Below are 26,197 nucleotides of genomic sequence, written 5' to 3'. Positions count from 1 at the left end.
GGGTTCGTGCACCGGTCCGGGAAGATCCCCATGGCCGCTGAGCCTGCGCGTCCGGAGCCTGTGCTCCGCAACGGGAGAGGCCACAACAATGAGAGGCCCGCGTAACGCAAAAAAAAAAAAAAAAAAAATGGATAAAAGGACTATCAGCTGTAATGCTGTATCATCTGAGTTCAAATAAATATACAGTAATTGAATGAGTTCAACTTTGGGTTAAGGCAAAGAAAATTTTAATTTTAAGTTTTAAGAAGTCACAAATTTATAATTGGTGAGCTGATAAACATAGAAACTTCTGTTTTACATACTCAATAAAATTCTGTTATTTAAATTAAAAAACACCATAAAAACTACTAGAGTGAAAAGAAAATGGTCTGAATCATGAAACAATTAACAAAAGAACAAAAATTCTCAGAACATCACAATTGTAATGTATAATAATTCCCATCAAATAACTCAGGCCAAAAAAAAAAGTCATACACTTACAGTTACACCTTTTTATGTTGGTTGGTATATTCACTACATGTCCCAGTGTACTGGGACCTACTACATTGTTTCCAGCTTTCTAGAATACAATGTAGGCTATATAGTACATTCACCTATAAAGACTACATCCACTTCTCTCCAGATGACTTGTTCATACATAATACCAGGGCACATTTTGACCTGATTTAATAGAGACATCAGCCTAACTCAGTCTCAACTAACTCCCCAACCAAGCGAGCATTTAATACAATTTGAAGATAATGCATACATTAAATTCATCTGGTCTTTCTCCTTTGTAATTTCGTTGTCAGTTTCACATGGAACTTTGTTGAGATAACAAATCACAGGCCAGTTTTCCAGCAGGAGCAACTTGTGGACCAATATTTTCCATGCACAAAATCCACTTCCAATTTGACAAGCAAACTTCATGTTTGTATCTTCTGACATCATACTACTGGATATTCTAGAGAAGTGCAGCAGAAGCCACATATAAACACTACTATGAGAAAAGTCAGAAGGTTTTCACGATATCGTGTTGTCAGAATCGTTAAGAAGCAACTACTTACCTCTCACCATGTACAAGATAATTTAAATGTATTTTTAAAACTCTCTAAACCTTCCTGTACCAAAAATGCAGACCCTGAAATCAGTTTCCAGTCAGCGCTGAAATCTGTCAGGCAAGCAAAAGTTCTCCTTACCGTTAGCATAATGAGGTTGACAATTCTTATCACTTACATGAAACCCTCAGGTCTGCAAGTGACCAGGTGAATTTTGGTACATTTTCTAAGATGATCCTGAGAAGTATAAGGAGAATACACAAGCACCTGGACACACTCCCCTGGGATCAGAAACAAACCCTGTCGGTCCAGTCCCCTGGCACCCGGACACCTCCCGCTGGCCAGTGGTCCCTTTCCACATGCTGACGCACTGCCCAGTCCTGCACCGTTGGCGACCAGTGCAAACTACTAGCCCAGTCGCAGAAACTTTGACTCAGTTATCAGGACACTGAGCACCCACAACCTGGACGGGGGTTGTTTGGCATGGCCAGGCGGTCAACTTTGAAGCGGGGCATTTCTTGCAAGTAGAGATCTGCCCAGGACGCAGCCTATCCCATCCAGCAAAACCACAAGCATCAACAGCAGCAGAGGAGCAAAGACCCGGGCGGAGACAGGGGGAGCGCGAGGGCAAGACGCGGTCACGAACAGATGCCTGAATGTGGGTAAGAAAATAACCTAACCACACGCCCCCCGGACGTGGGGCTGCTGGGACTGCGAACCCGGCAGCAGGCACGGCGCAGCAGCGGAGGCGGCGGCGATGTCAGGAGGGCACAGCTGGAAACGAGCTCCCAGTCACCAACCCCGCCCCCAGGTGAGGGGCGCCGACCCCGACAGCCGGCCCGCCCGGGCCGCGAAGAGCCGCCGCCCGGGAGAACCGCGATGTCCGGGAAGCCACCGACAGTCCCGAACCCTCCCCGAGCCTTCCTCCCGAGGTCCTCTCGCATCCCGTCCCGGGCCTGGCCCCCACCGCTACCCTCCCCGGCTCGCCCCGGCGCCAGCACCCCCAGCCCGGCTCCGGGTCTCTTGTCTGCCCGCCGACCCCTAGGAGGCCGCCCTCGCCTCACCTCCTCACGTCTCCGCGGGCAGGGCCGGAACAACTCTGCCAGGCGCCCGGGTCCCACCCGCCTCCCCGCGCTCTGCGACCGGGCCCGTCCCGTTCACTCCGCCGCCGCCAGAGCCCTGGGAGGGCGGAGGGAGCAGGGCGGAGGGAGCGGAGAGCTGAGGGGAGGAGAACCGCCCGGCAGGAAGAGGCGAGGGAGGGGGCGGGCCGGGGAGGAGGAGGAGGCGGTGGCGAGTCGGGAGCGCGCGCGTCCGGGCCCCTCGGCGCGGCGTGCGCGCTCCTGAGGGCGGAGGCCCCTTCTCTGCCCTGAGCTGCGGGCGCGCACGCGCATACACGTCCCAGCCTGGCCGTGGTTGGGTTAGGGCCTGCGAGTGAAGACCTGGCCGACCTGGCTTGTTACGAGTAGGGACCCGCGAAGGGGCTAGAGGCGCTCGTGGCGCTTCAGAACCTCCCGGAGGGTAACCGCGCCGTGAGCCAGCCCGCGCGGACTAGCTGAGGCCGTCCCCGAGCCCCGAGCGGGTTGGGCTGAAGCCCTGCCCGGCGGTTACCGAGCTCTTAGATAATTCTGAGTTTGGGGCGATTGTGTTCTTGCTCATAAACCTGGCTTACATATATTTTCATTCTTAATAATGCCCAGTAATCCTCAGGGAAGTCACCTTTTAAAGAATACTAACTTTTCTTGCCCGTTACTCTTTTCTGTGCCTCTTTCGAGGTGTCTTGTGTACTTAGGAAGTGCTCCCTTACCGGTTCCTTCTGTGAGACTCGGGAGATTGAAGAGGAAAATAACCTGCGTGGAATGAACGGGAAGCACTATTATGTATTTATGAAGAAAACGTACCCTCATTTGCACCTTTTTATCCTTTGGGGTCATAAATTTGGAGGCACAAACTAGTAGAGATAAAATAAGCTAACTCTTTTTCATCTACTAATACTGTACTGATCGTCAACTGTGGATATCCTCCTTCCCAGATACTGCAGGTAAAAATGACCAGGAAATTTTCTGAATTTCCTTAGCACGTTGTTTCTATAGGTTTGTGGCACCGAATATATTCACCCTTACCTGGGTAAATCTGTGCAATACTTTATCCCACTAGAGAATCTTTGAGGCCCTGCTTCATTCCTTTTTATCTTCCACCATGCCTAGCATAGAGTCTGACTCATAGAAAGTACTCCATAAATGTTATTGTATGAATAAGTGAATATATTGCAGCAAGAGTTAAGTGTATGTCCAATGATTTCTGATCTAGAGTGACTTCTTCAGTTTAAAATTCTCCCTGTCCTACCTCAATTCCCCTGCACTCATTTCCCCACCTAGATCCAGAAGCTACCTAAGAAATATGACATTTGTCCAAAGAGCCCTCTCAAGTTATAGACACACACACACACACACACACACACACACACACTGTGCCCCCCACCACGCCTAATTTAAATGTTTATAGATGTTGGGACATATTAAGAGTGTTGCAACTGTTTTGTGTTTCCCCTACCTACTGGGCTTCTTTACGCTCTGTAACCCAAGAGACTACCTAGCTCTGGGCCTGACCCAATAAATGCTGGTCTTTTGACATTTAATAAAGTTAAATATAACTCAAAACATCTCTATCTATTAATAAATAAGCCAACAACTATGTACTTAGCCTCTACTAAACGAAATACTAGTAAAGTTACACTGGACACCATAAGAAAGTCAATAGATGAAAAAGACAGTTTCTGCCTTCTGATATCTGCTGACCAGAAAAAAGCTTTCTGACAAAAATGGCAACACTGTGATAATTATCTGCATTCAATAAGAAACAGCCCCCGAAAAAGGAAATAACATTTTAAAATCACAAGTCCAAAATAAGTTTAGTGTTCCCAAATTCATTACCATATGCCTTCGGCAGCAATAACAGTGTCCACCGTTGGCTGTTGCCAGTTAATTCTCCTATTAACGTGGAGCATAACAGCCAAGTCACTATTATAGGATCATTGATGTGCCAGCTTGTTACAAGGAAGAGAACTCTGTCCCATGGCCACATGTTACACCTCTAATCACCAGGGGTCATTCTGTAAAACCGAGCTGTTCCTCACAATAGAACTTGGATAAGAGATGTCACAAGAGAACCTAGATAAGAGACAAGTCACAAGAGAACCTAGATAAGAGACAGTGAAGGTGATTTGGTACAAATTCATCCTCACTACCAGAAAAACAGTTCTAAGTACATGCCAAAGAACTAATAAAGCATTCTTCCTATAATGTGTGATGCTCACTTCTCTCCCCACTATGGCTTTCTTAGTATTAAGCATACACTAGCAGCCCTGGTCCATGAAAGGACTGAAGCTCTTACTTTGAGGGGAGGTGTTATAAAATGTTCTAACGTGATTCATAACATGACAGAAACTGGTCCAGATCTAACTAGTCATAACGAAGGCCAAATCTTGTGTTTGTTGGGAGAAGAAAAGTCCTCTCTCTCTCTCTCTCTCTCTCTCTCTGTGTGTCTCTGTCTCTGTCTCTCTGTCTCTGTCTCTCTCTCTCTCTCTCTCTGCCTAGTGTGATGGATGCATGTGAGTCCCATAGTTATTGTAGCCACTTTGCTACCATGAGGGAAGCCAGCCTGCGGATAAAGCTGACACGTGGTGCGAGAGCTCAAACCCAGATTGAAACCTACCACCTTCCTCTGGATTTAGTAACTTCCCTGAGCCAATAAATTTTCTTAGCTACCTAAGAAAGTTCGAATTTGGCTTTTTATTACTTGCAGCCAAAGCTAAATTTTCCATGCATGTTACAAAAGAAAAGCCTGTAGTTGCATTATTTGACTCTTCCAAGGATACACTTCCAATGAGATGAATAGGTAACAACCTACATGATAAAATTTTACAGGGTCTTGAAAGGAACTTCATCACCATCACCCCAAAATCCTTCCCTGACTAGGTTACCTTATGCCTTAGAATCCTTCACTATACTTTTTTTTAAACTTTGACTTCAGTCCTATGCCCTATTTAAATCAACTTACCCTGAGAAGAGCACTTCATGACTCTAATCAGTAATCTTGTATAAATGAGTTTATCATATGGTTTTTGAGTAGTTTTTTTACTAGTGGGAAAATAGAAAAAGAGACAATGGGAACCTGAGGAAGGAAGGAATCACAGAGAGAGCAAAGATGTAAGAGAAGAAACTACAGATATAGAAGACAAATTCTTATATTTCACAGTTCTGTGCAGGGCTGAAATTCAGAGTAATTCAGGCAAATCATACTAAGCCTATAGGATAAATCAAACCAATATTATAATCACCCTTTTAAGACTGAATAAGAACAAAATCAAACAATATGTATATAAGGATCAGAAAATTTCCTCAGCAGTAGAAGAGGCAAGCAGAGCCATAAATATCTCTCTGAAGAAGAAGAGCTGATGTACTACTTTTGTGATTCGATAAGAAATGAAAAGAACACCTGCCAAAAACTATTCCCATACCTTGTGGCAGGAGTCTGAAATTCACTGCACTGAGTCCTTTTCTTAGTCTGGGGCAGTGATCCTCATTAATGTATAACAAAATCACCTTGGGAGTTTGTTTGTTTTTTTTTTTTTTTTTTTTTTTGGTATGCGGGCCTCTCACTGTTGTGGCCTCTCCCGTTGCGGAGCACAGGCTCCGGACGCGCAGGCTCATCCGCCATGGCTCACGGGCCCAGCCGCTCCGCAGCATGTGGGATCTTCCCGGACCTGGGCATGAACCCGTGTCCCCTGCATCGGCAGGCGGACTCTCAACCACTGCACCACCAGGGAAGCCCGGGAGTTTATTTTTTAAATGCAGACTTCTACACTCAACCCCGAAGAGATTCAGTAACTCTGGGGTGAGACTTGGGACTTGTTTTATTTTAACTTTTTATTATAAAAAATGTTTAAGCACATAAAAAGTAGAGAGAATAGTATAATGTTTTCATGTGACAATCATTCAGCTTGAACAATTATCACCATATGGCCAATCTCCTCTTCCCTACCCCTCACATGGATTTCACCTATAAAAAAAGATAAATATATATTTCATTATGTAGTTCTAAAAGGTAAGGATTTTTTTTGTATTTGCAATCAATAAAATCCAGATTGTGGGAAACTCTATGGGACAAACCACCAAGTTCCTTCAACAAATATATTGCATAAATAAAAATAGGAAGGAGGATATGCTTAAATTGCTTGAATCTTCATTTTGTTTGTTTGTTTTTTAACAGCTTCATGCAGTATAACTGCCATACAATGAACTCTACATATGTAAAGTATACAATTTGACAAGTTTTGACATATGTATACACCTGTGAAACCATCACAACAGTTAGGACAGCAAACGTATTTATCTCCCAAAAAAGTTTCCTTGGGCCTCTTTGTAAGTTCTCTCTCTTATTCCCCCATCCTCAGGCAACCACTGATCTGCTGTCATTCTAGATTAGTTTGCATGTTCTAGAGTTTTCTATAAATAGAATCACACAATAGGTATTCTATTCAGTGTTGCTTCTTTCTCTCAGTGGAATTATTCTGAGATTCATCCTCGCTGTTCATGCATCAATAGCCGTTGCTTTTTAGTCTTCCAGTCTCACAACATGCTTCCAGTTCCAGTATCCACGTGAGCCATTGGGCTTCAGCATGTACTTGGCTTCAGCTCCCTCTAATACTCCATTTTTCTGTTTTCCTTTTTCTAGAACCTGGCAGTTTCCCCTTTCTTGATTTCAAAATATTGAAATTGTCAACGTATATGTTTTTCAATTTTTTACATTATTATCTAGCATGTTTATATTTTTGGAAAGGTAGAGAGTCTTTGTCAGCCAACTTTTGACTTTGCCATTTTATTCTGAATTTGATTAATTTTTTAACAATTTTTTTTTTTAAACTCCTTTTTTTTTTTTTTTTTTTTTTTTTTTTTGCGGTACGCGGGCCCCTCACTGTTGGGGCCTCTCCCGTTGCGGGGCACAGGCTCCGCGGACCGGAGCACAAACCCGTGTCCCCTGCATCGGCAGGCGGATTCTCAACCACTGCGCCACCAGGGAAGCCCTAAAAAACTCCTTTTTAACAATATAAAGAAACTATTGAAAAGGAACTCTATTTTTTAACAGTGTAAAGAAACTATACAAAGAGGGGAGCCTGCCTCTGTGTTGATGTGATGTCAGCCATTTTAGCAGAGTTCTTGTTCCCTGATGAACTCCTGACCCCAGGCATGCAAACATAGCTTTGGCAGTGACCCCAAATTCCCTTGAAGTACTTGCCAGAGGACTAGAATTTAGATTTTGGACATATAAGAAATATTCCTTTTTTTTTTTTTTTTTTTTTTTTTGGCCATGTGGCACATGGGATCCTAGTTCCCCAACCAGGGATTGAACCCGTGCCCCCTGCAGTGGAAGCATGGAGTCCTAACCACTGGACTGCCAGGGAAGTCCCAGAAATTTTCCTTAAATACATGTGTTTTGTATTTATTCCTTAAATACATATGTTCTAAGCAACTTCAAAAATTACAAATACTGGGCTTCCCTGGTGGCGCAGTCGTTGCGCGTCCGCCTGCCGATGCAGGGGAACCGGGTTCGCGCCCCGGTCTGGGAGGATCCCACATGCCGCAGAGCGGCTGGGCCCGTGGGCCATGGCCGCTGGGCCTGCGCGTCCGGAGCCTGTGCTCCGCAACGGGAGAGGCCGCAGCAGGGGGGAGGCCCGCATATCACACAAAAAAAAAAAAAAAAAAAAAAAATTACAAATACTTTCATGGGAAATCCACCATCTCCACCACCTCCCACCCCTCCCCCAAGACATTCTTTTAGTCCCTTTTCCCTTTGCCACGTTAAAAAATAAGCTGAAAATTTGAAAAAAAGATTTATGTCAAAGTTCTATGAGAGTCTAACATTAAAGTAATTGAGAATTATCAAATGACACTGTTGCTTTAGAATATATTAAAAGATTCCCAACACTTTCTCTAATACTTCTCCAATTTCAGGAAGATTCTCACTACTCTTTATACTTTGATTTGATGACAATAACAACCTCTAGTGGAAGATCATTTGTTTATGATATTTATACCTATATACATCATTGCTAATAATTTCAAACTTCATACCAAAGTTGAGGAGTATTTTTCATAAAAAGTATATCCTGTGATCATATTCATATCTTATTTCATAAGATAAATGGAGAGTGAGTGATGTTCATTATGTTATTCTCTATGCTGTTTGGTATATTTAAAATTGCATAATAATTTTTAATTTAATTTCACTCTCACTTTGTGCTTTACTTTGGATACATACCCTTCAATCTCTTTTGTAGAACTAATATCTCTCTCTTCTGTATCCCCACAACACCTGGTACATACTTCCTTACAGCACCTATAACACTTTCTTACATTTAAATTTTTTCATGACTATCTACCTCCACTAGATTTTATCTCTTTGAAGACAAAAATCATGTCTTTTTTTTCCCTAGTACCCAAACATTTAGTAGATGTTTATTGTATGAAAAATTGAAAATGCATTCATACATTTGTCTTAGAAATGCTTCTCTTCTCAATGAAACAGAGAACTTAAGTAATATAACAAATTACTGAGTTTCCTGATAATTTATCATAAATTACTTTCTTTGGTTGCAAGCGACAGAAATGTTCTCTGCATAGAGAAAGCAAGCATTTTTTTAAAATTGTATCAACAATACAATTAAGGATCTCTATCAATAATTCTAATTTATCAGCAATCAGTGCTTGACCTAGCTACTTTATTAGAAGAAGTATATTTGTCTCTATGCCAGTGACTCCTAACTTCTTGCCTCAACATTCATTTTCTCTTTCCACCTTAATAACAAAATCCCAAATTTATTCAAGATTAGAATGTGCAGAGTTAAAAGATTACAATTCCTGGACTCCCTTGCAGCTATGTACTCTGGCAAAAGAGAAGTAACTGAGAAATTATCTTCAAAGAAAAGGAATGGGCTCCTCTCCTTTCATTCCTCCTGCTCCCTTGAACATAGATGTGGTGGTTGAATCTAGCAATCGTCTTGAATGAGAGTACAAATGCACACCATAGGAATGGTGAAGTAATGAACTGGGAGCAGTTTAGATGAACTGGAAGGAGTGATGAACTGATGACTTTGTAGAACCTCTAACCCACCTGGAACACCAACTTCCAAACTTCATTTATACAGAATGAAACCTTGTATTTTTAATCCATTATTATTTTTTTATTTTTGGTTTTACTCACTGCAGCTGAACCTAAATCTAACCACTGCTACAATACTTAAACCTTATTTTAAGGTCATACTCCTTCATTGATTCACATGATTTTAGAATAGTTAAAATAGTTTCATAATACTGTAATTCCTTTAAAATTGAAATTCTTTATTTAGACCCATTATACCTAGGATAGCTGATACAGGAAGGTTGGATGAGAATTTCAGTAATTATTTTGTCTTAATAACCATAGCTAAAATGCATGTTTTATGTCGATTTGAGTTTAATATTGTTTTTACTGAAAGTACACTGAATTTTCTCTCTGCCTTAGGGAGGTTGAATTTTCTCATTCAAATTTTACATTTATTTTTCTATAAGGTTTGAATATTCTATATTCATTTATTTCAGGATTCTACTGTTGTGACTGGTGAACAAAACTAATACAGGAATTGTAAATTTTTTATTTTATAAATTTGGGTTTGCAGTGCTTATTTCCTCCTAAAACCTGAACCTGCGAGTTCTGAAAGGTTTCCACTAACCGTACAGTGGAAAATCTGTGTACTCATTACATTGAGCTAGTGTGACTTGTGAGATATAGTCAAAACATAACTGTTCTCTTGAAATTAATTCAGAGGGGTGATTTTTACCCTCTGCCAATAAGAAGAAAATTCCAGCAAGTCTCATGACTTTTCCGCTCACTTATCTTACAATCACTTTAAATCACAAAATTCAGCCTCAATTTGACATTTAGAAAGGAAAGCCTTAGAGAAACGGAATGTGGTCAGCTGCTTCTCTCTTTCCTACTTGCTTTCTTCCCTACTCAGTAGCTGCTGTTACTGACCCTCTGGGTTGGAGTACAGGGAACGAATAGGGGAAAGGGAGCAGAAATATCTTAATTGGCTGGCATTATAGTAAGATGACTTTGTATTCTTTGGGACTCACAGATGTTTAAAACTGATTATTTGCCTTCAGAGGTTCACATGCTTGACCAATCAAGCCACAGTTCCTCCAATAACTCCTGACACTGGGCATATATTCTATTCCTCTTGCTGCCACTTTTCCCTTATCCTCAGATTTCTTGGACATCCACACCATTCTGTTCTTTCTGTTAGAGCCTAACTGACGTTTTAGTCAGTTCTTCTTGGACAGGAGTCAAAAAGATCTCTGGACTGATTCATTCTCCCTTGCGTGGCCCACATCTGCTCTGTGGGAAGCTTTATGCATCCTTTGTCCTGACAAACTCTAAGAGAGCTTACTGGTCCCAGTACTATTGGGTATAGCTTCTCCAATAACAAAGAGCCTGCCAGGCCATCTCTTTCTGGGCATCTAGATTTTCCCGGGGCGGGGTTGGGGGGAGTCAGACCTCAATCCTTTATTCTCCTTCCTTCCCACCACGGTTCTCTGAATAATCCTGTAAGATTCCACACTCAGTAGGCTGGAGGTGAAAGGGCAAGCACCCTCTCCTCCTTTACTTTTGTGAGAGGGCTTAGGATGCACAGCATGGCTTTCTCTAAAGAACGCCTCTTCGCAAATGCAGTCTCACTATCCAGCTGTCTGACCCTTGTGGTTTTTAAGAACCATCTAATCAGTGGAAATTTCTTTGAAATTTCTGCTTGGTGGTCTGGTACTTCACTCTGAAAAATCACACCTGTTGCATTGGAGTGCTTCAGTCACAGTTTCCTATGCAACTTCCTGTTACATTTCTTACAGCTTCAGGATTCAAACAGCCAGGTTTTTCAGATACTTGTTTAACCAAGAGAAAACTACCATATTTTCCAAAACATTATGTTTTAAAAAATAAAATCCTTTATTAGAACAATAGGAATATAAGCTGGTGATAATAATCACAAAGTGGTCACTTATATTCAAAGTAAAATTTGGTATTTTTCTCTCTGATCAGTAACTTATCAGTAGTTTCTTTGAATTCCTACATCTTCTTCCCCACTCCACCATGAATACTTTCAGAACTAAGAAACCTTCCTCTAACAAATCCTAAATTCTTCCTCTTAGAGTAAAAAAATCTTTCAGAATACGTATTTGGCGGCCCTCTTTAAAATCAAACACCTCTCTAAGAATCAAAAGCCCTTCTTGATATATGTGTTGCTGCTTCTACATATTTTAACTTTCTCTTATCTAAAGACTTTCCTTTTTTTCTAAGTGGATAAACAGAAAGAAGAAAAGAAAACGTGCAGGCATATAATAGACTTGTATCTCTGGCATGATTACCTTATTACTTTTTTCTCTAACCAGCATAAAATATAACCACCTTTACTCACCCCTAAAACTCTGCCTTTTGAGGGATATTACTTCAAAGTCCTCCTCTTCTTTCTTAGTCAAAGCTTTCCATATATTGACTCGTGGTTTCTTATTTTATGTGATGGGTTGTAATCTATTTCCATCAATATTTAATTTAATTCTCAAAATGGACCAGATTTGCCCATGGAGACCTTTCAGGCTGGAATCTGTGATATACACCCTCCCACCACCATCATTCCTGGAGCACTTTGCTTTCTGGCTCAGCAAGATGTTCCAAGCTTATCTTGCACTTTTGCTGCCCCAGTACTGGAATCAGCCAATTCTCCAAGAAGCCTGGTTACAGTTGTGGAGAATGGTATTTAGAAGACAAAATCTGGTGAATAGATGTGCTCAATTGTATTGGGGTGTTGTTACTCCCAGGCCCTTTCAGTGGACAGAGCTAGGAAATATAGAGGTACAAAAACACATCTACACTTTTAGATCTATATTTATTTTATATCTGTCTATCTATCTATCATCTATCTGGATATATAATCATGAATTCACACAAATACCTCCAATAATAATCCAACACCACAATGTTTATTCTAGTTTTCTCTTTTTCCATCTGATAGTGGGAAACCTGGTTCCAACTTTTTAATGTATTTACTTATGTAAACAACTCCCTGTTAAGTAATAGATCTTCCAGAGTCACCACCACTCCCTTTTCTACATAGATATCCTCCTCACTCATTCAGGCTCTGACAACAACTCTTGTCTGCCCCTACTATATGAATGTCCTTCTTATACTGCTGAGGCTTTGACTCCTTATGCATGGCCAGTTTTCTGTGTGGATCCCTAATAGCCCATGTCAGACTGCCCCTCTGCATGGGTGCCCTCCTCACTTCAATCAGTCTATGACTATCCATACTAGGCAGTCCTCTTATATAGGCACCTCCTTTCACATATGGCCCCCAAATCCCTCTCTGAGCTCTCTGATTCTTCCCAACTCAGACCCAATGCCAGCCTTGCTCTATCCTACCTACTGGCTTTGGGAAGGAAAAGGAAGTAAAAGAAAGAGGAAAAGTCATACATATAGTTTGCAAAGCCACAAAACTGGTTAGATCTCCTAGGAAATGAGGGTAGAGGAGAACTGAGCCTTGGGGGAACTCCAACTTTGACATTTACTTGTCAAAATAATGAGGAGGAACAAAAAAAGTACACTGTGAAGAAGGATCCAGAGATGGGGTAAAACCAGGAGAGAGAAGTTTCTTGGAAGCCAAAGTAGAATGTGTTCCAAAAAGGTCAACTGCATTGAATACTACTAAAAGGTGAAGCATAATGAAGAAGATTTTATCATTGGGTTTAGTGATATGGAGAGCAAAGGTATATTTGATGAGAGTATTACCAGTGAAATGGTGAGGGAAAGAAATGTAATTGGAGTAAATTCAAGATAGAATGAGAGTTAATGATATGGGACAGCACATATGAAAAATTCTTCTGAGTTTTTCTGTAAAGAGTAGTAAAGAAACGGGGGAGTGGCTAAAGAGGGTTGTGAGATCGAGAGGGTTTCTTTTATTAATTAAGAGATATTAAATATAGTTGTATGTTAGTGTTAATGATCCCACAGGGAGGGAAAAATTGATACAGGAAAGAGATGGGATAATTTTAAGAGCAATGTTCTTGAATGGGCAAAAGGAGGTAGGACGCAGAGCACAAGAGGAGAGTTTGGATACAAACAGAAACAGGAAAAGTTCAGCCTTCATAATAGGAGGGAAGGTGAAATGCAAGTAGGTGGGTGGAATTAGTGGTGAGAAGCTGTGAAAGTTCCCTTCTGACTGCTGCTTTTTTCTCAGAAATAAAAAGCAAGGTCATCACCTGAGAGGGAGAAGGGAGGAAGATTCTTGAGGGGAATAGCACCATCTGGAAGAATGGGAGAGACAAATGACTAGGGAAATGTAAAGAATGGCTGGGTAACACTGAGAATCCACTTGAAACTTGAGGCCATAATTTTAAAGTGAGTCCAGTCAGCATGATGACTTTTTTTCTCTAGCTGATTAGGTGCACGCACTGAGGAGGTGGGAAGTTGTATTACAGCAGGCTTAGAGTTTTGCCAAGTAAATACCAAAGGAGAGAAGGGCAAGCGTGTTGAGGGTGTGAGCTATGACTGCTCACAGTACAAACCATCTCATGAAAGAGTTTAAAAAATGTTAGCCATATAATATTTAAAAATGCATTTTAGGGACTTCCCCGGCAGTCCAATGGTTAAGACTCCACAATTCCAATGCGGGGGAGCAGGTTTGATCCCTGGTCGGGGAACTGAGATCCTGCATGCCTTGAGGCAAGACCAAAAAATAAAAAATAAAAAAAATTTTTAATTAAAAATGCATTGTAATAAAAATTTAATAATTATAGTTTCACCATAGTGACATATGTTTATGTGTAGTGATAGATAGATAAAATATTATCTTCTTAACCATAATTGCCAGTCACATTTGGAGTTAATATTGTTTCTGTGTGCAGGGATTATTGATACAAATACTAAATAAATTCAGAAATCAATATTACTGTCATCATCAATATTTTCACCATACAACCATAAGCTCTATAATAAATGGCTATTGTTTCTTATCTCAGAACTGAATGCAGTTTAGGAAATTCTGGGCTAAATTTTTCCCTTTGCATCTAGGAGGCTATTAACCGTTTTGACTCATCTCACCTCTGTTCTGTCTTGAGGCACCAACAGTTTAAATAGCTATTAGGTCAGTAATTTTATTATCTCACTCCAAACATAGTATAAGCCAATAGGAAAATCCATTGGTACTAACTTTGTGAGAATAGTTAGGTGTATATCACAGATGGCTCCACTTTTGACATCCAGATGTGCCTTAGGCCTCAGTCCCTTTTAGAACTGCGTGGGTCAAGGTCTTTGTATATTCATTCATTGTATATCCTCTTACAAATACTTGAACAACTGCCTTGTGTTGGCTCAGTGGGGGGACAAAAAAATTAATATGCTACACTTTTATGCTCAAGAGGTTTCCTCAACAGTAGGCCAGATGAGACATACACACAAATAATTCTATAAAGCAGTTTATAATGAGTATTATACTGTTGATATGAATTGAATCTATAGCTACACAGAGTGATTGTTTATTCCAGGAATGAACGAAGAAGTCATTAAGGAAGACATAGAGACATGGTATTTCAACTGGGACTTGAAGGATGGCAGAATTTTGAAAGAGAGAGAATAGAATAAGAAAGTTTTCCAGGCAGAAGGCATGTCATGAACAAAGACATGGAGGTAAGAAGGGAAAAAATGGGTGGAAAGAATAACATTTTTTTTTAAGATTTAGTGGTTTATTGTTTTTTGTTTATTTGTTTGTTTTTTGGCCACACCATGTGGCTTGCAGGATCTCAGTTCCCTGACCAGGGATTGAACCCGGGCCTCGACAGTGAAAGCACCAAATCCTAACCACTAGACCACCAGGGAACTCCCAAGAATAACATGTTTTAGATATCATTTGGCAGCAAGAGCAAAAATCCACTTGATAATGTTTAAATCAGAATTTGTTTAAAAAGAAATTTCTCACAGATTCAAGAATGGGTAGCAAGTGTATCTGGGCCACACAAGTGTGTGGAACCAGGAACCAGAAAGTTAAGAACCAAGGTTATTCTTTCCTTCATTCCTATTTTTCATTGTCTATTTCTTTTCTCTTTCTTTCCACCCTGGTGTGTCAGTTTGGATCCTCCGAGAAGTAAACACCAGAACATGCACATAGGAAAAAGCCCACCCTAGCTCCTAGCACTAGTTCCCAATAACTTATCAGAGTCTCTGTAAACCATTTCCAATTTCCTGGTATGGAGAATTTGAATGATTCAGTTTGGGTCAAATAAAAAAGCGTTTCTATTTTTAAAAATGCTCAAGTTGGAACAAGAAGATCTGGGAGTATGTGTACAATGCAAGGAATATAGCCAATATTTTATAATAACTATAAATGAAGTATAACCTTTAAAAATTGTGAATCATTATATAATACACCTGTAACTTATAAGATATTGTACATCAACTATAATTTTTAAAAAGATCTGGGTTTGAATTGCAGATCTGATATACATAGCCTATGTGATTTTTTTTAGCTAAAAGTTACTCTCTACATGTGTTGCTGCCTTGTCTGTTAAAGGAGGATTAATAATACTTTACAGGGCTATTATAAGAATTAAGCAATATAATAAATATGAAAACTCCTTGAAAATTGTAAAGTCTTATACAAAGCAAAAGCGAAAGGATTAAAGGAAGAAAAAGTAGTCCAGATTCGATAATCAGGGTTTGTTTCTTTCAATAGAGGAATGCATAATGAATTAGAGCAAAGAATAGGGAGTCAGAGAATCTGTTAGGAAGCTATACAAATAATAGTTTGGAAGGATGTGGTCCCAGCTCATGGCAGGGATGAAAGGCAGTGGTGGTAACTATACAATAGTAATAATAGTAATAGAATTGGGATAAAATGGTATTAGAATTAAGATAGTAATGGAATTAGATAAGAAAGTGGATGGAAGATAATTTTGAAATTTTATGCAATGTAAGCCAACCTATGCAGATTAACCCCTCTTTTGAGTAATCTTCCAGACTCTAGATAAATCTATGAAAGAGGGAAGAGACTACATTTCATTCAGGAATACTCTTCCAGAAAAAGAATTAGGCTCCTTGCATATGAAACTCTTAAGAAGGAAAGAAGATAGAATAATGTTAAAATGATACTTCTGAGCCAGAACTAGCCTCCATGGAGAGGGGGAATTTGTTTATGAGAAATATAAGTAGATGGCCAAGTACGATATTTTTGACTGGTACCAAAAACTATCTTGCCCGATAATATATTCTCAACTGGTCATGCTCTGGTGGCTAATGTTTATGCTTTGAATTAAAGACACTGAAGGTTTCTGTTAATATGTACATATTATCTTGGAATAATTCAGCAAGGAAAAGTGGCTTGTTATAAAGTACCAGCAGGGAAACCCACTAATAAAGAGGAAGATTTTTAAGGACACAAACCTTGTTGAAAAATATCACCTTAAAACTAACCAGTTTATCATAGTATCTGTCCTGACAACTAGAATAACCAGAAGGAAAAGCAAAGTAGGACTGGGAAATTTTGCTGCAGAGGCAGAGGATCACGGAATGGGCTCAAGCTGAGATTGACAACTTCTGAGAATTGTTGTAACTGTCACAATTCATCTCCCCTTCTTCACACCTGGCTGCTATGTGTAATATGAAGCAGAACATTGGGAAATACCCCAGGAGAATTGCATTTTAGGTTCTTCTAACAGTAGAGAAGACTAGAAAGATGGAGTTGTTGCATTCTGAGATAGGGAAAATTTTAGGAGGAAATAGAAGGGGACAGAATCAGGAGTTAATTTTTGGATGCATAAAGTTCCAGGTGCCTATTAAATAACCAAATACAGATGTCAAGTAGGCACTTAGATATACAAAGTTGGATTTATGAGACTGAAGTTCAGGAGAGAAGCCTGAAACAGATATATAAATTAGGGATTGCCAGTATATAGGGACAATATTTAAAGCTATAGGCTAAAAGAGATCACCACAAGAGGGAATAGAAATGGAGAATTGAAAAGAACCAAGGACTGATCCCTAGAGCAGTTCAACATTTAGAGGCTGAAGATAAGGATGAATTCTCAAAGGAAACTGCAGATGAGTGGCTGGTGGAGAAGAAGGGAAATCAGATTAAGTGTGGGTGTACAGGGAGCCAAATGAAGATAGTGTTTCAAGGAGAAAGGAATGATCAGCTGGTACTGAATGCTGCTGATAGGGTCAAGAAGATAAGAAGTGAGCAATTCAGTATCAATCCTGAGTTTCAAGGAAATGAAGACAACTAAGATTTTTTTTGTTTGTTTGCTTTAAAATCACAGTGATAGAGGTGATGATTTCTTACTGCCTTTTAGGTAAATATATGGTACAATCTTAAGAAGATTATAGTCAGAATACTCATTGAATTTACTATAGTTCCCCCAAATAGTCACATTTACTGAGTTCCTTTTATGAAGAAGACCCTGAGATGAGTAAGATATGGGTCCTGACTTGGAAAATCATTGCAAAAAAAAAAAAAAAAAAGGAAAAAAAATCATTACCACCATATTCTGAATACATAATATGTGCCCAGCACTAGGTAAGGCACTTTACAAATGCTATCTCATTTAATAATAACAACAACCTTATGAGCCAGGTATGTTTTATAGTCATTTTTAAAATGAGGAAACGGAGGCGCAATCAGGTTAAATAATTTGACTGTCACTCAAGCACTAACAGTAAGAATAGGAAGTGTGTGTGTGTGTGTGTGTGTGTGTGTGTGTGTGTGTGTGTAAGACTTAAATGTGTGTGTGTGTGTGTGTGTGTGTGTGTAAGACTTAAAACAACCATTTCTTTAACTCACAGTTTTATGGGTCAGCAATCTGGGCTGGGATTACACGTGTAGCTCTTCTGGTTCAGTTTGACTCATTCACGCGTCTGCAGTCAAGAGCCTGGCAGCTAAAAGGTCCTGTTTCTGGGGCTTAGCAAGCTGTCAGCTGGGCGGGTGGGGGGGCTGAGCCATATGTCTCTCATCCTCTGGCAGACTAGCCTGGGCTCAGCCCATGGACTGTCAAGGTTGTAAGAATGAAAGTAGAGGCATACAAGGGCTCTTAAGGCCTAGGCTAAGAACTGGCACACAATATTACTTCTACCACATTGTATTGGTCACAGTAAATCACAAGGCCCACATTCAAGGTGTGGGGAACTTGCTCAATAAATATGTCCACAACATCTTGCATTTAGTGGGTGCTCAGTAAATGCTTATCAAACAAATGAAAATAACAATTTCAATCTTAAAGTATATAGACTCCATTCAGTGTAATCAATTGATAAATTTTTTTCCTCATCTGCACAGGGCCAGAAGCCTCAACCCATCCATTCTTATCTTTGCTTTCAGAATAGCAAGTGAGGATCTAGGAAGGAGGAGTAAGAGGCAACTCCACTTAAAGTCACAGTGAAGACTCTCAGCTGGCCCAAAAAAAGTTCCTCTAAAGAGATCCAGGGCATCATCAGAAGGCTAGGCCAGGTACCTGGCCCAAGCCTGGCTACCTGAATTGAAAGCCACATGCCTTACCCTTCACCTACGGGGAAGAAAGACTTTTAGGCCTTTGTGAGGGCATGGAGACAGCCTCCTTTAACTCTTTTTCCTCCAAAATTTAATAGCTTTATTAAGATTGAAATGATGTAGAATGAATTGTACATATTTAAAGTGTACAATTTGATACCTCTTGACATATGTATATATGAAACTATTACCTGTTAAACTATTACCATGATCAAAATAATGAACATATCCATCACCCCAAATTTTCTTTTTTTAATATATATATATTTTTTAATAAATTTATTTATTTTATTTATTTATTTTTGGCTGTGTTGGGTCTTCGTTGCTGTGCACAGGCTTTCTCTAGTTGTGGCGAGCAGGGGCTAGGCTACCCTTCTTTGAGGTGCACGGCCTTCTCATTTCGGTGGCTTCTCTTGCGGAGCACAGGCTCTAGGTGTGCAGCCTTCAGTAGTTGTGGCATGCAGGCTCAGTAGTTGTGGCTCGAGGTCTCTAGAGGGCAGGCTCAGTAGTTGTGGCGCACGGGCTTGGTTGCTCCACAGCATGTGGGATCTTCCTGGACCAGGGCTCGAACCCGTGTCCCCTGCATTGGCAGCGGATTCTTAACCACTGCGCCACCAGGGAAGCCCCACCCTAAATTTTCTCACTGCCGCTTTTTAAGCCCTCCCTCCTTCCTCTCCCTGTCCACCTCTGCCCTAATCAACCTCTAATTTGCTTTCGGTCATATAGGATTAGTTTGTATTTTCTAGAATTTTATTTAATTCTGCTCTGGAAATTGACGTTTGTCCTTGGGAGATCAATGTGTGTATGTGTGCCTTAACTGATGATTGTCTCCTAAATCCTTAGAATACCAAAGTTCTTTCTAGATCCTAGACTATGCAGCTGGATGTAGAGTAGAAAGTGCACCCGAAACCCCCATGCCTTTTCCATGGTATTATTCAAGATTGAAACATGCAAGGTGGGGAAATGTGCTGCTAGGAGATACTCAGATCCACAGACTATCAGGAAGGGGAAGGAGGCTGTGGGCTCTAATCTACGATTCAAACAATCCATTAGCAGCAGAAAAATGAAGAGTGTTTTCTAATTGGACAGAGAATGCCTTTCTGAGCAGCAGAGAGCATGTGGGTAAATCCGTAATAGATGTGGTGCAACACCTCTTACCCTTCATTTTCCCAAATAGACCAAGGAAGGCGATTTTAATGAGTGGGTGAGGGAAATCTGAGGTTTGGGGTGTGCCCTACAGAGGGAAGACTAGAGAGCTCTGGGAGCACATATGAGCGACATCTAAGGAAAGAAGGCTCTGAAGGAATGCTTCCCATAGGAGAAGACATCTGAGCTGCATTTTGGATTAATAACATTTTCCATAAACTGTCTAGCAAAAACAATAGAAATCCTGATGAGCAGAGTTTTTAGGGAACTGATGCATAGATAGGTGAATATATTTCCCCAAAGAAAATATGAAGCATATGGTCTGACACCTGATTTGGCAATACGACAGAATATTTGAAATTGGGACTCTCCAGAAAAAGAGAGCATATGGTCACTCTAAGCGTAGGGTGTAGTTTGGGGGAAGGCTCTAAGGTGTGAGAGGAATAAGCCAAAGAAAGGGTGACTGACAGCCCTGAGATTAAGCAAATGTCTAATGTCATCAACATTGATTGCAGAGAGTTAAAAATAGAGCTAACATATAGAAGCCAACTAAGATCCCCTGAAGAGTTTCTCGCCCATTCTCCTCTCTCTGGTGTGACAGATATTAACAGCAGCCAGCAACGCCTACCAGGTAGGCTTTAGAAGTGGGTGATGACAGATTTTGAGGCAATAGTGGATGTGAGGGTCAGCAAAATCAGTGAAGCAGTTGGGAAACAGGCAGCAAATACTGCTGCAAAGATACTGATTATACTTCCTCTAAACTCCCACCTTATGACAAATACCAGCATTGTAACTATTTTATTTAATAGTTTATATGGTCCTCAAGTAGAAGAAAAAGACAAAAGATGTTCTTTCTTTTTGAAAGGGAGACAATACTTTTAACCTAAAGAGAAAATGGATTAGGTTAATTGCATTTTGGTATTACCTGCTTGACTTCTTCCTATACAAGGTATAAACTCCTAAGTGCCTGTATTTAAAATAGTGTACTTCATAGGATAAGAGAAAATAAATTTTAAAAATCTAAGGACTTGAGAAGGGAATAAAAGAGTGAAAATCAACTAGAAACCTATTTCAGGGAGGAAGTAATTTGTGAAAATCAAATAACTGGGTGATGGTGACAGAAGAAATAATGACAGTTCTTGGAGGGGATGATACATTTTCAGAATTTTAGTTTACTTCTTTGTATTTCATGACAGAATGAAGTGATTAATATCATACATTCACGTTGAGGAAAATGGGCATCTTTATAGGAGCAGATAGTTTTAAAAAGAAGAAATGAGATAATCTCTTTGTTTATCAAATTAACAAAAATTTCAAAAAATGATAGTGCTCAGGGACATCCCTGGTGATGCAGTGGTTAAGAATCAGCCTGCCAATACAGGGGACACAAGTTCGAGCCCTGGTCTGGGAAGATCCCACGTGCCGGCGGAGCAGCTAAGCCCGTGTGCTGCAACTACTGAGCCCGCGAGCCTAGAGCCTGTGCTCAGCAGCAAGAGAAGCCACCGCAATGAGAAGCCCGCACACTGCAACAAAGAGCAGCCCCCACTCACCACAACTAGAGAAAGGCTGCACACAGCAATGAAGACCCAACACAGCCAAAAATAAATAAATAAAATTTTTAAAAAATGATAATGCTCAGTGTTGTTGAGGGTAGAAGTATATAGTCTCACAGATGACTAGTGGGAGCATAAAAGCCATGACTTTTCTGGGAAGCACTTTGGAAAAATATAAGAAAAATCTCAAAAATGAGCAGAGCAACTGATGTAAAAATTCTACTTCTAATATTTATTTTTGGGAAATAATCAGAAAAATGTTCAAGGATAGATATACAATTTTAATAGTATTGTTTACAAAGCTGAAAATGTCCAAGAGTTAATTAATGAATGTGATGATACTTCTATACATTGTAAAATGTGCAGTCATTTAAAATATCTATTTCATATACATGGGAAGAAATTCATAATACTAATAATAAAGTAGGTTCTGAAATAGTATGTATAGTTTGACCTCTCTAATTTTTAAAAATTCTATAGCTGTAGACATGAATGCTTACAAAAAATATATATATACCAAAATGTTCTCAGTGACAGAATTATGGATGCCTATTCTATTTGTCTTCTTGTATCTTCTATTTTTCTTTAATAAAGATGTACTGTTTATGTAATAACATTTTAATTGAAGTATAATTGATATACAATATCATATTACTTCCAGGTGTACAAAATAGTAATTATATATATTCATATATATTGAAATGGTCACTATGATAAGTCTAAAAAATATGGAATGTTTCACAAATTTGCATGTTATCCTCACACAGGGGCCATGCTAATCTTCTCTGTATCATTCCAATTTTAGTATATATGCTGTCAAAGTACGCACTATAATAACATTTTAATGACCATTTTATGAACAGGAGTATCCTCACTGAAGGTTTTCTCTCTAAAGGATGAAAAATCAGAGTGCAGGAGTATGAAGATGTCCTGAAGGTGAAGCTGAATGAGAAGTGCATATGTTCAGGAGGGACGTCTAACTATCAGGAGAAACGACAAAGAACTTTTATATATGCTCCAAAAATGAATAAATGAGCAGAGATATTTTTAGGTCACCATTTGCTTCTATTTTGGGGGGCTTTAAAAATTATTCATCTGGAGAAATAAGCATTCATAAATTTGGGGGTACGGGATGAGATGGAGTGGGGAAATTCAAATATTTTCTGTCAGCAACTTTACTTCTGTCAATGTTTGTTTATCTCATCACCAAGGGAAAATGGTTCACAAGAGACTCGACCATCAGAAACATCTCAGGATTTCAAAAATACAAAAAGAATAATCATTATTGATGCTTTTGCAGCACTTTTCAAAATGTTAAAAAGAAATTCACTAACATCAAATAGTGTCTGTAATAACCCTATGAGCCAAATCAAATCGATGTGATTCATAGGGTCATCATGAAATGCAGGTTTCCAAACTGCTGACACATAAAAGTGTCTGTTTCGGTCAAGGATCTTGGTAGCAGTAATAGAGACCAGCTCTCACCGATTTAAACAGATCAATAGTGGATTAAAAGGACATTGGGTTATACTTCCCTAATCTTTAAAAATGATATTGGGTGGCTTACAGAATTGCTGGGAGGGCTTGAAAAACTAGGCTTGAAGCTAAGCAGGAGGAATAAACCACCCACAGAACTGATCTGATGAGGAAGTTGGCTAGAATAACCAACCGTCCTGGTTTTCCTGGGGCTGAATGGTTTCCAGAGATTCAGAGTTTTCCATGCTAAAACTGGGTAAGTGCTAGGCAAACTGTGAGAAGATGGTCTCCCCCTACCCAACCCCCCCAACCCCCCACCGTAGCCAGCGCCATGGACATCAGGCACTAGACCACACAGTCTGCCCTTTGGCCACCTCTACATTGGAAACTGTAGATTGCAGAAATGTTTCCTGTCAGTAGGTTAAGAGAGAGAGAGAGAGAGACTGTTGCTTGTATCTTCATGGTTGAGTCAAAAGTCCAGTAGATGTCTGATTGAAAAGCCTAGGTCACATGCCTTCACCTTAGCTGCAAGGGAGGGAGAGAAAGTGATTAACTGACATCTTCCACTTCCATTATGGGAGGTATCTTTGCTCACCACCAAGATTTACACGGTGAGGAATTCTCTAAATATAGGAAAGCAGTTCAGGTGGCCCAAATAATGACCAATTTCCACTACAGAATCCAAATTATTTTTAATTCTCTAATATTATTTATTTAAGAACACTAAGGCAACCGTTTGTCTGGTATATAGTAGTTTCTTTGATTTAAAATTAAGTTTTAAAAGTCAGATTAACAGCATGTTACTGTAATACCATCTTAATTACTTGGCCACAAAATAGTTTATGCCTGTTATAACTTTTACAACTATGTGACAAACATAATCCTATATTTAGGTTGTAAAAAATTTAATCCTTCTGACTTTTGTCCACCACAATGGACTGTTCCCTTTCCATTATTTACCCAGGAAAATTTTTTTCTCTCTTTTGTTTTTAATATTTCTAGAGGAGATAAGTATTTGCCAAGAAAAAATGGATTTGAATGGAAACATTTTATCGAGGACAAACCTTAAGAAGAGTAATGGACAATGAGTTCTGCATAACCCTTTGGCCTTCACTCTTACGTTTATTGTGATCAAGTGATTTGAGCAAAGGATTTCAAGTCAGTGCTCATGTATTTTTTGTAGCTTTTCATTTCTCTTACAGAATGACCTGGAACAAACCCATTGAGATTTTTTGTCTTGTCTTCATATACTGAACTGTAAAATGGGAATGCCTGTAGTTAATCAAAGATACAGTTTTTACTGATACTAAACAACAAAACAATGGACCAAGAATTCTGGTCCTGCCTTTCATGGTGTAATTGTGCAGTCTTGAGGGTATCACTTAAATTCTCATGTGTCAGTTTCCCCAATCTATAAATGATAATAATACCTGCACTATTTCAAAATATATGAGAAAAAGCATTTTTTAACGTATAGAACAGTGTTAAGTATAGCAAAGTGTTATTATTGAATTACTCTTGCAGCATTTAGTGCTAAAAATGCAGAGTGCTTCCTTTGATTTTTATCTAGGAGATATATCTCTGAAAATCAATTTAAAATTATAGAAGCTAATAGATGAGTCCTTTTTAGTTTGTGGTTATCTTCTGCATGGCAGATTTTGTTTTTTATAAATGTATTTATTTTATTTATTTATTTTTGGCTGCGTTGGGTCTTCGTCACTGCTCGTGGGCTTTCTCTAGTTGCAGCGAGCGGGGTCTACTCTTCATGGCGGTGCATGGGCTTCTCATTGCATTGGCTTCTCTTGTTGCAGAGCACGGGCTCTAGACGCGCGGGCTTCAGTAGTTGTGGCGCATGGGTTTAGTTGCTCCATGGCATGTGGGATCTTCCCGGACCAGGGCTCGAACTCATGTCCCCCGCATTGGCAGGTGGATTCTCAACCACTGTGCCACCAGGGAAGCCCTGCATAGCAGATTTTTAAGTGGTAATTATTAATGCAGTTTTCTTACACTTACTCTTTCCTAAATGCCATTTTTTCAGAAGTTTTCTGAATTATATTTATAGTCCCTGAAGTCCTGGGGATGCTCTTCTGTGGGTTTTTTGGTTTTTTTTTTTAACCTAAGATGTCCAAGGTAAGATTGTATACAGGAAACAACCATTAATACATTAAAACCACTTCTGTTTCATTAATACAGGAAACAGAAAGTAGCAGAATTGTTCTACTTAAAATAACTGCCCCCTAATGGAGGTACAGAATATAAGCTCCATTTATAATGAGAGGGAACAAATGGAGAGGAGGAGAATCTGTTGAAAGAGATTTGCTTGACAAATATACCATATCTACTTTGTGAAATTACCAAGTACCTAAGGACTAGAAAAGTACTCACATACCCCCTATGAAGAGGCTCCTTTGTTTCCTTGATCTCCAGCCCTTTAAATAGTGTCTGGATAATCTCATATTAACTCTCTGGAGCTGTTAATTTATAGATTAAAAACTGCTGATGTAGGACAGCCATGTGATTAATCAAGATACCAGAAATACAAGCAAGCAGGCAAGATACTTATTCTGGCAGCTTCATAACTGGGACTCTTCAGTAGGAAAAAATATCTCAATCCCACTCCTTTATGAAAGTTCTTTCTATATCTCAGTCTTCACTGTCTAAACCTAAATAGAATTCCTTTCTATTTTTAATCCCCTTTCAACAAAATGAAAGCTGAATTTACACACCAGTTTTTGTCTTTTATCCATCAACACTTTAGTTGAAGAGAAACTACACTGCCTGTTAATCTCAAGTGGGATAAACCCTTCTGACTTTTCTCTCACACCTACTCTAAGTGTGTTTATCACAAAAGTTTGGCTTAGGCAAACAGTTTGATTTGCAGAGATGGTACTGCCTATTTCTCTGGGTGACCTTGAGCAACCTCTCAGATTCTTTTCCTAGAGAATGTGATATTGTTAATAAAGAACTATGTGATCTGTCTTGCCCATAATAATTATTTTGTTGGTTGATTTCTTGATTGCAATGCAGAGCTTAGAATCACAGTATTGAAAATAATAGATCTATTTGTAAAGTTAAACATTCAACTCAGGATTGTTTATAACTAAGAATATGAAGGAATTTGACTTAGTTCTTCATGAGACTAAGACATGCAAAATCCTACACATTAATACAAGTAAAATGCAAATGATCCCACACTATGTCCTGAGGGAACTATAAAAATGTATAAGAAATAATCCCGGGGCTTCCCTGGTGGCGCAGTGGTTGAGAGTCCGCCTGCCGATGCAGGGGACATGGGTTCGTGCCCCGGTCCGGGAAGATCCCACATGCCACGGAGCGGCTGGGCCCGTGAGCCATAGCCGCTGAGCCTGTGC

At 39.7% G+C, this 26,197-nt stretch overlaps 1 long non-coding RNA gene and 1 other non-coding gene across 2 annotated transcripts; one reads left to right on the top strand and one right to left on the bottom strand.

Moving 5' to 3' along the window:
• Positions 1 to 1,513: 1,513 nt before the first annotated feature.
• On the top strand, positions 1,514 to 22,319 carry LOC114486152 (uncharacterized). Its single transcript, XR_003679435.1, has 3 exons — positions 1,514 to 1,848; positions 14,663 to 14,804; positions 22,246 to 22,319. It is a non-coding gene; the product is annotated as an uncharacterized lncRNA (long non-coding RNA).
• LOC112067571 (U6 spliceosomal RNA) lies at positions 22,073 to 22,175 on the bottom strand. The gene has a single exon (XR_002893361.1). It is a non-coding gene; the product is annotated as a U6 spliceosomal RNA (small nuclear RNA).
• Positions 22,320 to 26,197: the final 3,878 nt, after the last annotated feature.

The sequence above is a fragment of the Physeter macrocephalus genome, chromosome 4 (assembly GCF_002837175.3).
Source record: "Physeter macrocephalus isolate SW-GA chromosome 4, ASM283717v5, whole genome shotgun sequence".
Classification (NCBI taxonomy): domain Eukaryota; kingdom Metazoa; phylum Chordata; class Mammalia; order Artiodactyla; family Physeteridae; genus Physeter; species Physeter macrocephalus.
The sequence above is the reverse complement of the archived record's forward strand: the minus strand, read 5'-3'. Positions and strand labels throughout refer to the sequence as shown.